The sequence below is a fragment of the Gobio gobio genome (assembly GCF_949357685.1).
Source record: "Gobio gobio genome assembly, chromosome: 3".
Taxonomy (NCBI): Eukaryota; Metazoa; Chordata; class Actinopteri; order Cypriniformes; family Gobionidae; genus Gobio; species Gobio gobio.
Window position 1 is genome coordinate 16,497,066 of NC_137099.1, and position 12,049 is coordinate 16,509,114.

The window sequence follows — 12,049 nt, forward strand, 5'->3', positions numbered from 1 at the left end:
ATGTAAAATGTATGAATGTCATTGCATTTGAATGAAAGCATTGAGTGCCATTTGTTCTGAGTAATGATATCACAAGAATTAATGTAGTTGAAGTCTTTTAATATTAATAGAAGCATCACCTTTTTTCACTCTTGAATGTGCATGAATATTAGCTATTAGCATGAAGACTATTTGGGCTAAAGAGACACACACACACACACACACACACACAAACACACAGGTTTGTTTTTGCCAGGGCTCTGAACCGGTTCAAGGAACGAAAACGAAAACCGGAAACGAACGAAATTTTAAGAGGAACAAAAACGAAAACGAAATCAAAATCAATTTGAATCGTTCTGAACAGAAACGTTAATTTGAAATGACCATTAACCGGTTAATAACGTTATTTTATCGTTCTTTTAATATTTTAATTTGGCAGTGACCAATCATAAATAGAGTAGTACAGCATGTGACGTTGACGGATCAAGCGTGAGTGAAATGCCATCTATGAATCTACCGGTACGTAAGTCAGTATGAGCGCGCATTTTCATGCCTCAAGTACATTTCTTTCTCCACTGAGGTCTACAATGAAAGCGCAGGTATTGGAGGACATTCTTTTCGAACGTTTAAATAAGCAGTATGGACTTTAAACTCAAATAGACTGATTTAGGCTAGTTTATGGATTTTGTTTAAGCCTGTCCAAGTAGGCTATAGCATCTATCAAACATTTTTCCTATAGTCTTTCAGATTGCCAATACAGGACAGGTCAATGTTTTCTATATAGACGGTTGATGCTTCGTATTAAATGGTATGTTATATTGCATTAAATGATCAAGCTTTATTAGCTGACTGAATTTGATTATGTGATGCAAGGAAGTGTTGCGCAGTGTTTGCTTTGAAATTACCAGTTGACGGTGTATTAAAAGAGCAATGGTTATCCAGTTTATTTATTCTTTATTCATGCAATTTTTAAAACAAGTCGTGTTGAAAAAAAGTTTTGTACAAAGAATGTTATCACTCTTCTGAAAAGAATTAGGCATAAGGCCACTTTAGATTGTCTAACGCTCCATTAAAACAGGTCCGCTGTTTAAGCTTTGTAATTCTAATGCATGTATTTCTGTTGTGGTTTTAAAAATGTTATGAAATAAATATTCAAGTTTAATTACCATGCGTTATATTATTATTGAGTGCAAAATAAGTCTATTTATACATATTTGTTTAAAGTATAGGCTAAATTAAAATAACGTTATTAACCGGTATTTTTTCACATCAAACCGTTTTCGGAACAGTAATGTTTATTGAGGAACGCAAAAACGGAAACGCTATAATATCGATTCTGCTCGGAGTGAACCGATTGATATTTTTTTCCGTTTTTAAGCCCTGGTTTTTGCTATCTAAGTGAGGACATTCCATAGGCGTAATGGTTTCTATACTGTACAAACTGTACATTCTATTCCCCTACACTACCCCTACCCCTAAACCTATCAATCACAGGAAACATTCTGCATTTTTACATTTTTTTATAAAGCATTGTTTAGTATGTTTTTAAAGGTCCCATGGCATGGCATTTTTCTATTATTTTATAATGTTTCCTGAGCTGTACTTATATTGTTAGTATGACTTTTACATCATAAAATGTCATAATTTAGAAATAAAAGGCATTTGTTCTATACTGCTGTTTGCCCTGTGGCTGAATGCCCTGCTTCAAGAGGCGTGTCTGCTGTGAGACTTCAGTAAAAACGCCCACTGTTGTGATTGGCTGACATCTTTGCATTTTATATGAGCGGAGGGGGCGTGGTTTATCGAGGCACGAGCAGGCACGAGTCTGCCAGGGAGACGGATGGACCTGAGTTCACTTCACATCAGTTCTCAGCATGTCTGAACTGTTTTAGTTACAGCATATACTTTAGGTTATTAGTCTATTTCTAGTCGGAGGGACTGTCACTCATGTCAGAAAGTTAGTAACTTTAGTAAATTATGGATCAGCGCTGACTGGAGACGCGAACCGTTTAGAACGATTCAGTCCGATTTGGTGAACTGATTCGGTTCACTAAAAAGAACTGGTTCAAAAGAAAGATCGTTCGCGAACCGGACATCACTAATGTATCAGAGACTGAGCTCAGCGATTGCTAACAAAGTTATTTATAGTAACTACTGAGTTATGAGAGCGCTGTCAGTCAGCGCGAGTTTATTGTGTTTGTATCTGAGAGTTCTGAATAAACACGAGTCCCAGTCACACCGAGTCCTCTTCATCATTATTCTACCAACTTTGTAACACATGCAAAGTACCATTACAGCTGTCGAGATGAACGAGTTAAAAGTAAGTGTTGATAATAGCATTATTTTTAAAATAAAATAAAAGCGTCAGTGACGCGCGTTGAGTACACAGCGCAAACAAAGACACAACAGCAGTAATCGAATGTAGTCCAGTTTATTGTGGGGCTAGGCTGGCTAGCCCGGATATGCTCAAGCTTACCCCCCTTCTGCTTAATCTCACGCCGCGTTTGGTGCCTCCGCTGTGGGCCAGATGCAGTACTGTGGGTCGGGGATGTTGAAGGCCGAGCTTCGGCGTGTGTGAGGTTTATCTCTGCTGATGTTGAGCAGAAACTCATGACTGTATGCACATTTTAGAACCGATAGACGCGACGAGGACGTACAAAAACACTGACTCACAAGATATAAAACACGAAAACACCGTTCTGTCTGGAGAGAGAGAAGCCGCATTGTGTGCACGAATAATAAATAATTAGCTACACATCAGAAATCACTGATCACAGATCAGAAGGAACTGAAAAAAGACTTCTGTTTTCATTTGTACATCCAAACACTGAGAAACTGCCAGCGTTCACTCGTTCACAAGCAATGATGCAATGATCTCTCGAGCGTTTGCATGGGCGTGCCAGATTCTCTGGGTGGAGGAAAGGGAGGAAACCGTGCCTGCTTGGACGTCAAACCAGGCGACTTCAGGATTGGCTAGTCTGGCCTGTCATTTTCTCAAAGGCAGAGAAAGACAGCCACAACTCGGTTTTACACCGATCAACATTTCTATCCACTTGGGGACAATATTCAGGCTAGGGGAACTCATATTAATGTTGAAAAACCTCATAAAATGAAAATTTCATGCCATGGGACCTTTAAAGCTATTTTTGAAATGTCCTCATATTTCATGTTTACGTCGTAATACCAGTGTAATACCCGTGTCATTATACAAATTTGTGTCCTCATAAATCACAAACACACACACACACACACACACACACCAGGGCCGTGCACAGGGGGGTGGCCCACTGGCTGCCCCTCCATCCTCATCAGCTGAGGTGCCCCTCTTGCAGTCTATTGTCGCAATCCATCCCCGCTAAAAGTGTTCTGTTTTCCCTCCGCTAAAGATCCACCGATTCTGTGAATCCGCTCCCGTGTTTTCCGGCTCGCTCCCCAGCGTCACTCAGAGTCTGTGCGCGGAAAACTCAAGTGCAGACAACAGTTCCAGAATGTCGTCACATTAACAGTGTGCGTCACAATCCGCGGAATTAGTAATTTGGTAGTTTGTTTTTGTATTTCTGTCGGTATTATTTTGCTCCTGATCTTCAAATAGTGTTAACGAATTGTACAAAATACACATTCTTGGAAGAGATTCATAATTCTTGTCTAATCAAGTTTTTGTATACCCGATCTGATCAAATATAAATAACACAAACTTTGCTGTTGAGGGCACACTTTGTAGAATATATATAGGCCTAATTTCATATAATAGCCCATAAACTGTTACAGAATGTATAAATTACTTTTGATATAATTCGTATTACTATTTATTTATATTTGAAAGTGTCATTAATGTAAAATACTAAAAATATTCAAATTATTTATTTTGACAATTTAGTAGAATAATTGAATAACTGATAACATAAAAATCTGAATCCCATTAAAAGATAATCATCTGAAAAGTAATTGTTTTATGACTTATGTACAAGCATATCAATATTTACTTATTTAATTGCCCATATTTTAATTGAAGATATGTTAATAAAATAAAATAAAAACATAATAGATTTTGTTTCCATAGAATTCACTCAATTAAACTATATGTTTTAATGAAAGTGAAGATGCCTGAAATGTACATCTAAATCATGAAAATATGAAATAATAGCCCCGTTAATTACAATAAGTATTACGTTTAAAAACAATAACACCATTAAAAAAATGCCACTTGGGGCCTTCTGTGCCAAATATGGCTGGGTCATCTTCCTAAGAGTCTAATTTTCTCTTTTTACTTCAAAATAAAAGCTATAACATTTACTCCACAAAACCAAAAACATTGTGTCCACAAATCCCTCATTAATAAATGACACAAAAACTTTGATATTCAACATAATACAATGTCATATATCACTATTTTCGATAGACACAAAATAAGATCAAAACTGTTTTGACTGACTAGTAAGAGTAAGATGGATAGTTTGTATGGACAAGCACCCAATCCTTGCCCCCAATGCCACCCCACCCCAGTGCCCCTTTTATTGGTTTGGGCCACTGCCCCTCAAAATGTCCGTGCACGGCCCTGACACACCCGCACACATATACATGTTTTGAAATGTTATTTATAAGTATTGCTGACAGTTTCAGAGATTGCAATATTTGCCCAATGGCACATTGGTTTGCTAAATGTTCATTTGGTTTAACATTGGGTTTAAAATTTAAATTAATTAATTTAATTTTAATTAAATTTTAATTTGAAAATTTAAACCAACGGTTGGGTTTGTCCATATTTGACCCAAACATGGGTTGAAACAATTTTTTTGAGTGTACTTTCCAGAAATCAAAATTATATCATCATTTACTCACTGTTATGGTTCCAAGACGGTATGAATTTCTTTCATCTGTGGAACATAAAATAACGTGTTCACAGATGTGTGTTCAAAGTAAATGTATGTAGAAAATTGTAGTGTAAAATGTCTCTGTTATTCTGATGAATATCAGATTCTGGCCCATTTATTGTACTGATTTTTATTGACTGGATCTCTCTCTCTCTCTCTCTCTCTCTCTCTCTCTCTCTCTCTCTCTCTCTCTCTCTCTCTCTCACATTCTTTCAAATGTAGTCTATTATTTTGTGTTCCACAGAAGATGCTGTATGAAAGGTTTGGAACATATCTAACGTGTTTGGGGAAATTTAGGATTTCCTTGACTTACAGTGCAATATATGGATTAATATGTCACATTGAACTGTTTAACATGTCTGTTAGTAGCCTACTGTAATCGCCTCTCTCATGTGGTCAGGGAGTGTCCACAATGCCTGCCAATGTTTCGTCCGTTTAATCCAGTGGTGTATGAGGGAGTCTTTTACATTATGACTGTAAATGGGAGTAAATAGGGATAGTCTGCGTAGCACGATGATCTATGAGTAAATTAAAGAGCGGGTCTCCGTGGGCCAAAGATAAGAATCGTATTTCCATTAAGTCGATTGCTTAGAGTTCCTTCCAATAGCATGAGAAATGTGTTTCACGCGCTCTTCCTGCCTCTCCTTCGCTTTGTCTTCCCTGCAGCACACACAGGATCCGGGCGCAAAAAAGTGCATTGTTTCATCATAATGGAGATGTTAAACTCGATGAATATGTTTGTATTATGCGCATGCATTAAATCCACCTCCATGCCTACGTGGGATAATTAAACGGTGGGGCGCCTGGAACAAAAGCTGGACACAAAAGGACTCAAACTTCTTAATGACTTCAGCCAAAAGCTCTGCGTCTCGGGGTCGAGATCGCGCATGCTCGAATCGATCCATCCCCCTGCTGCTCCCGCGGCGCGCCCCTGACCTTGTCCTATAAGTTAGTGTAATTAATTAAAATCTGGAGAGGCGTTGACGCTTGATGGATTGTTCCTTCTTGTTTGTTAAAGCTTCGGTGGTAATCGCAGAGTAGCGTTTCCCCCTGAAGCCGCCTGCCTCACTCTCTATATATGTATTGTCACGTCAGCATCGAAGTCTGTAAGAGACTTAAAGCTGGAGTCACTTCATTAAAGAAAAACATTAAAAAACGCCCCCCCCCCCCCCCCCCCAAACACACACACACACATACACACACTTTGTGGGGACTCTCCATAGACGTACAAACTGTATATTATATCCCCTTACACTAACCCTACCCATAACAGAAAACTTTCTGCATTTTTACATTTTCAAAAAAACAAATTTTGTATGATTTAAAAGCTTGTACCCTCATGGGGACCTCAATTTAGGTTCCCACGGTGACAAGAGGGAACCAGGATAGAAAAGCATGAACACACACACACACGTTGTGTTTCATGTTTTCTGGGGACATTCCATAGACGCTGATTTGTATACTGTATATTTTATCCCATAAACCTAACCATCACAGAAAAAAATCAGCATTTTAACATTTTCAAAAAACATCACTTAGTATGATTTATAAGATTCCTTATGGGGACCAAAAATGTCCCCACAAAGACAAGAACATTTCGGATATTGCCATCTTTGTGGGGACATTTTGTCCTAATATCATAGGGTTTACCAGGACCACGCACACACACACACACACACACACACACACACACACACACACACACACACACACACACACACACACACACACACACACACACACACACACACTAGAAACTTTTTGGAACTCTTATGATTTTCATAGGCATATACCATTCCTACAGTTTGGTAGATTTTATGTCCCCATGCAACAATAGCCTACTGTATGTTTTACATAAAATGTTCATGCCATATGGTTTGCCATGCATAAATGTGCCCCATTAACACACATTTATAATGATTAGTATATGAATAATTAAGGGGTAAATGTTTTTTTGAAGCACTTGACACAGTACATTTAGTACATTTACTCATTCTCTTTGACATAAAATACAATTTATTGTATTTACTTTCCCCTTAAAATCTGAATAAGTATGCTCTAAATCACATGACTTGCTAGAAGTAACATAATTTCCTTGGAGGGACAGCAGCTTCATTTTTAGAATATTTATTTACACTGGACATGGAAATGTTTGTTCATATAGATTTTATACATCTATTAAAATCCTTCCTAAATGTTGTTCTTTCACAGCTATATGGGCTTAATTAGCTTAAAGCGTCCACCCACACATTGCACTGTTAAAATGTCATGTAACAGCGGTGGACAAATTTCCCTGAACACGTGAAATATAAGGATTGCTAGCCTGAGCCTGACCAGACCAGTGTTTCTGATAGACAGATATTGATGAAAAAATATTAGAAATTGTAATTTGGCTCAGTCTGTAGGAATGACCCAGTTACATTCTTAAATCTACAGCCAGAAACTGGAGTCTTTCAAATAACGAAGACCACTTCAAAGGGAAAGTGTCAAATCACCTGGAATTAAAACGTACCATCTTTATCTAAAAGTAACATGGCATGCTTGTGAGATGGCAGATGACCTTGAGCTACATGTTAATCATTGGTTACATTCATTCTTGATCCAAACTAATTCCTCTAATTGTTGGGTGTTCAGGGTCACTGTGTAGGAATCACAATGGCGCAACAGTCATATTGAGCATCAAGATCACCCACACTCTCGTGCCTACACCAGCATGCATCCAAAAGAGGATTCGCTATTCATCAACATCTCACTTATGCCGAGTGAAATCACAGAGAACCCACTCCAAAAGCCAATTAACCCGCACATTCATGCAATCAATGACAGCTATACAGATCCTACACCTTGAGCGAGAATGAAATCTGTAATGAAGTCTTACCCGGTCAAACACTCGCTGGCAGTTGTGTGTGTAATAGCCCATTTAACAGAGAATTGGTCCGGCTTAGTGTCAGTAAACTTTGACTTCAATCTCATTGTTCTCACATCATATTTGAACAACAGCGTTATTCCACGTTGGGTAGTGTGAGGTGGGATTTGGAAGGGATGAGTGAGGTTTAAATCTTTTAAAGGGTTTGATAGTCGCTGCACAAAATCAAACACGCCAAGGCCCATCTCATTCCAGACATCATCGTTCGCACAGTAATGTTGCTGAGAAAGAGAAAGTGAGACAGAGATGAAATGAGAACAATTATTGGTTGGCTGCCGGCAGAATCGGCAGATGCTCATCATGTCTTTTCCTGGCAACCGTCATTTCATTTCTCAAACTGGCACAATATCATTACCTCTGTCCTCCTCTCTGATTCAAACACACACGCACACTGATTTTAAGTAATAAATGTGTTTAGCCTGTAAGGTCAAGGAGGAAGAGAGAGAGTGGTATAGTCTGACACCCATCATCCTCCTGCCGTGACGTGCTGATTGATGAATGGAACACAAATCACTCCATCTGAGAGTGAGAGAGACAGAGACATGTTGTAAAACAAATAAAACCTACAAATATTCCATTTTAAGATATTAAAGGCATAGTTCAAAAGGAAATAATTTCACCATTACTCACACACGTCTTTCTTTCTTCTGTGGAGCACAAAGAAATATATATTTCCAAAAAATGTTTTTTTGTCCATACCAGTGTTGGACCCCATTGATTTTCACTAAAGGGACAAAATCTAGTTTGTACAGAAAGAAAGTCAGACATTCAGGACTGAAGTGAGTGTGAATAAATGATGACAGAATTTTCCATTCGGACCCCACACATTTACAGAGCGATTGTATAAATAATATACTTTTTTAATTTGCTTCTCAACTGTACATTTATGCTGTTTTTTTTTTTTTTGGTGATATGTGGTACTTTTATTTTACCTATTTACCACAACGTTACTCAACGTCACCACTAGCTTGCATATGATTTTTTCTTTCTGAAAAACATTACTTAAATGATGATCTAAATTAATATGAGTTATTTTTGGATATTGATTTCTGCCATCTGCTGGTTAGAAGAAAATCTGTAGGAATTACAGTTTTAGAAATAAAGTATTTTAGCCATATACATGTATATCCAGAAGAGGGCAATATAGATCCATTCATATTGCTAGATGTGGCTAACTACTCCTATCACAACTTTAAAAAAAAATTGTATTTTGTGAATATACTGTATATTTAAACAGTATAAAATACATTAAAATCAGTATTTTTGTGAAAGGTTAGAATTAGTTGTTTTTTGTGGTGTTTTGAAGTGCCTGTTTTTGCAATAATGCCACATAGGCTACATTTGCAAAAATAGTCAGATTGTACACTCTAAAAGAAAAGGTTATATGGCACCAAAAATGGTTCTTCGTCGTAATCATAGAGGAACCACTTTTGGTGCTATATAGCACCATATCTTAACATGTTCTGTATATGGTAGCGGTGCTATATAGCACCTTAGTTAGCGGTGCTATATAGCACCTTAGTCAAAGAACCGGTGAAGAACCTCTGAAGAACCTCTGAAGAACCACTGAAGCACCAAAATTGGTGCTATATAGCACTTAAAAAGGTTCCCCTATGATTAGCCAAGAACCATTTTTGGTGCCATATAGAACCCTTTTTTTGTGTGTATTCACAAATGATTTATTTCAATAAACCAAATGTAAAAAATCACTAACTTTAGAATAAGAAAATGTAAAAAAAAAAAAAAAATGTAAATAGAACCAATAAGTATAAATCAACAGGCGTGCGTGCGTGCGTGCGTGCGTGCGTGTGTGTGCGTGTGTGTGTGTGTGTGTGTGTGTGTGTGTGTGTGTGTGCATGATTTTATTTACTGATTTTGTTTTGGCAAATTCGATACAAATGCTGTCTGTTGCAGTCACACATCTGTGTGTTTGTGTTTGAGTGAGCATGTTTGTTCCACATTGCATTTGTTCTCTAGAACCATGCCTTCATTTCTGTGTGAATGTTTTCAGAGTTATGCTGGATTTATTGATTTCATTGAAAAATGAAAAATAAAGTTTTTTTTTTTTTTTTTAAATGAGGAAAACATCAAAAGGGGTCCGAACAGACCCCAAAGGCCATGAAGGTTAATGACCATCTGACTGTACATTGTCCATTACATATTTTGTGCAAATCCAAATCCCAGCTGAGTTACTTTAGAAAGAAATAACTCATTATTTCCATCAAAGAGTTCCTGTATCTGTTCCTGTATCTGTATCTCTCTAAAACTCTACTATGATCTCCACACTTGCATAGTAACAGTGTTAATCATATATGCTTATTTTACAGCTCCTCAAAATTACTTTGGCATTAAAGCTTCTTAATTATACACATCTCCTTATAGCCCAGATAATCATCTCCAGAAGCATGACGGATGATCAGAAGAAAGAACAAGCCGCTTGGAGGCGCTGTTGTTTGCTGAAATTCCTCTGATGTCGAGAAACTAACTCCTGTGAGGAGTTGTCTATTGTGAGGATAATCGTAAATTATAAAGGGCAAAAAGCAAACTCTCGTGTCATGTTACACGTTTCAGAAATACAGGTGCTGTTTTTGAATATTTCCGTGTCTTGTTGTTAATGAGAGCGTCCAGTCAAAATCACTACTGGGAGCAAAACACTGTCGGTTGTTTACAATAGTCAACAAAACCGTAGCCCAAATCAATACAACATTATAATATGCATTATTTAGTGCATTTACCCTTGATGTGACGATTAAAATAGATAATAAAACGGTATCTGCCTTATCCCCAAAATCTCTCCTTTCCCAGTTACATGACAGACCAGTAGTTCGTTGTACTTCCGCTAGAGGGTGCATAGTGCACGTATAAGAGACGAACAGCGCGAGAGCTTTCAACTCATTGCGACACGAAGAGAACTTGGTAGCCGTGTGACAAGAGCTTAACACAGCACCCACACATTACCGTGTTAATAACAGAGGGAAAAGAGAGGACTGCATGCTGAAATGAGAGTTTGTTTCTTGATATCAAACAATCAGTTTAGTCTATCGCAGGCATACAGTAGGCTAGTCTGGAGAAGGAGATAAAACGGAAGGAAACACGGAGAGATAAATCTTGTTACTGATATGAGGCTCGCTGGTAAACAATCGTATGACAAAATCTCATTAGCTGCAAACGGGTCCTTCACAAAAAGCCACGCTGTAAAATGTTACATTCTCGATTAAAAACCCTGCCTTCTTAACTGGAAACAGTGATTGCATATATTTTGCAGGTCTGTGTCATGAAATTGTGTAGTTAAGTCTAGTATACCCAACAATTTGAGCTGTTTGTTGGTGTAAAATGTAGCTACTGATGAAAAATCTGGTGGTATAATAGAAGGCCACATCATTCAAAGTCGGCCTGAAACCAATAACAAAGACAGCCCAGTTACTCACAATAACACAAGACACCATCAGAGTGACGCTTAAATAATGCAAAACATATAGCATTAAACACTTAAATGTACAAAAATGATCACAAAAATGTCACGCATGGAATTTTGGGAATGCTATTTGGGCTCATCAATTATAAGGAGATTCATGGGCTACTTAAAAGCATATACTTTAAACAATGTTGTAGGCTACTGTAAAAGTAGGCCTGGCCTGATACATTTCCCCATATATGAATAGCCTACATTATTCCTTTGTGTAAAACATATTTACAATAGCATATTCTACCGTAATAAGACGTAGCCTATTTTTACCTTATATATCCTACTGTAAGGTGACTTCTAGTAAACATGTACTGAAGATTTTTTTTATCCTTTTCCCCCATTGAAATTACTAGCATGTTTTTTTTTCAGAGATTCCTCCACATACACGCGCTCTCAGCATGCGCGCTCGTGAACTGCATACTAAAGAGTAGGCTACACTTTCTGTGATTCAGATTCAAAACATTCAGATGTCATCATTAGGAATTGATTCTTAAATAAGTAATACATTCATCATTTTGTCAAATACAGCCAAACACATCCTACTTATAATAAAACGCTAAAAATAAATACATTAATTGGTCAAGACTGACAGACAAAAAAACAACGGTAGACGGATTTCAGAACACCGGGAATCGTGTTCTCCCGTGCTAATATTTACCTTGAATGCGACTGTTTGACTTTAAACGGAGAATGAGAATTGATTCACATGTCTTATAAAGTGAGCTGGAGTGGGGATGTAAGGGCGCACCGAGGAGGGAGGGAGCGTCTGATTGACATCCCCACGCTCTAATCAGGTGACGCAGCGCT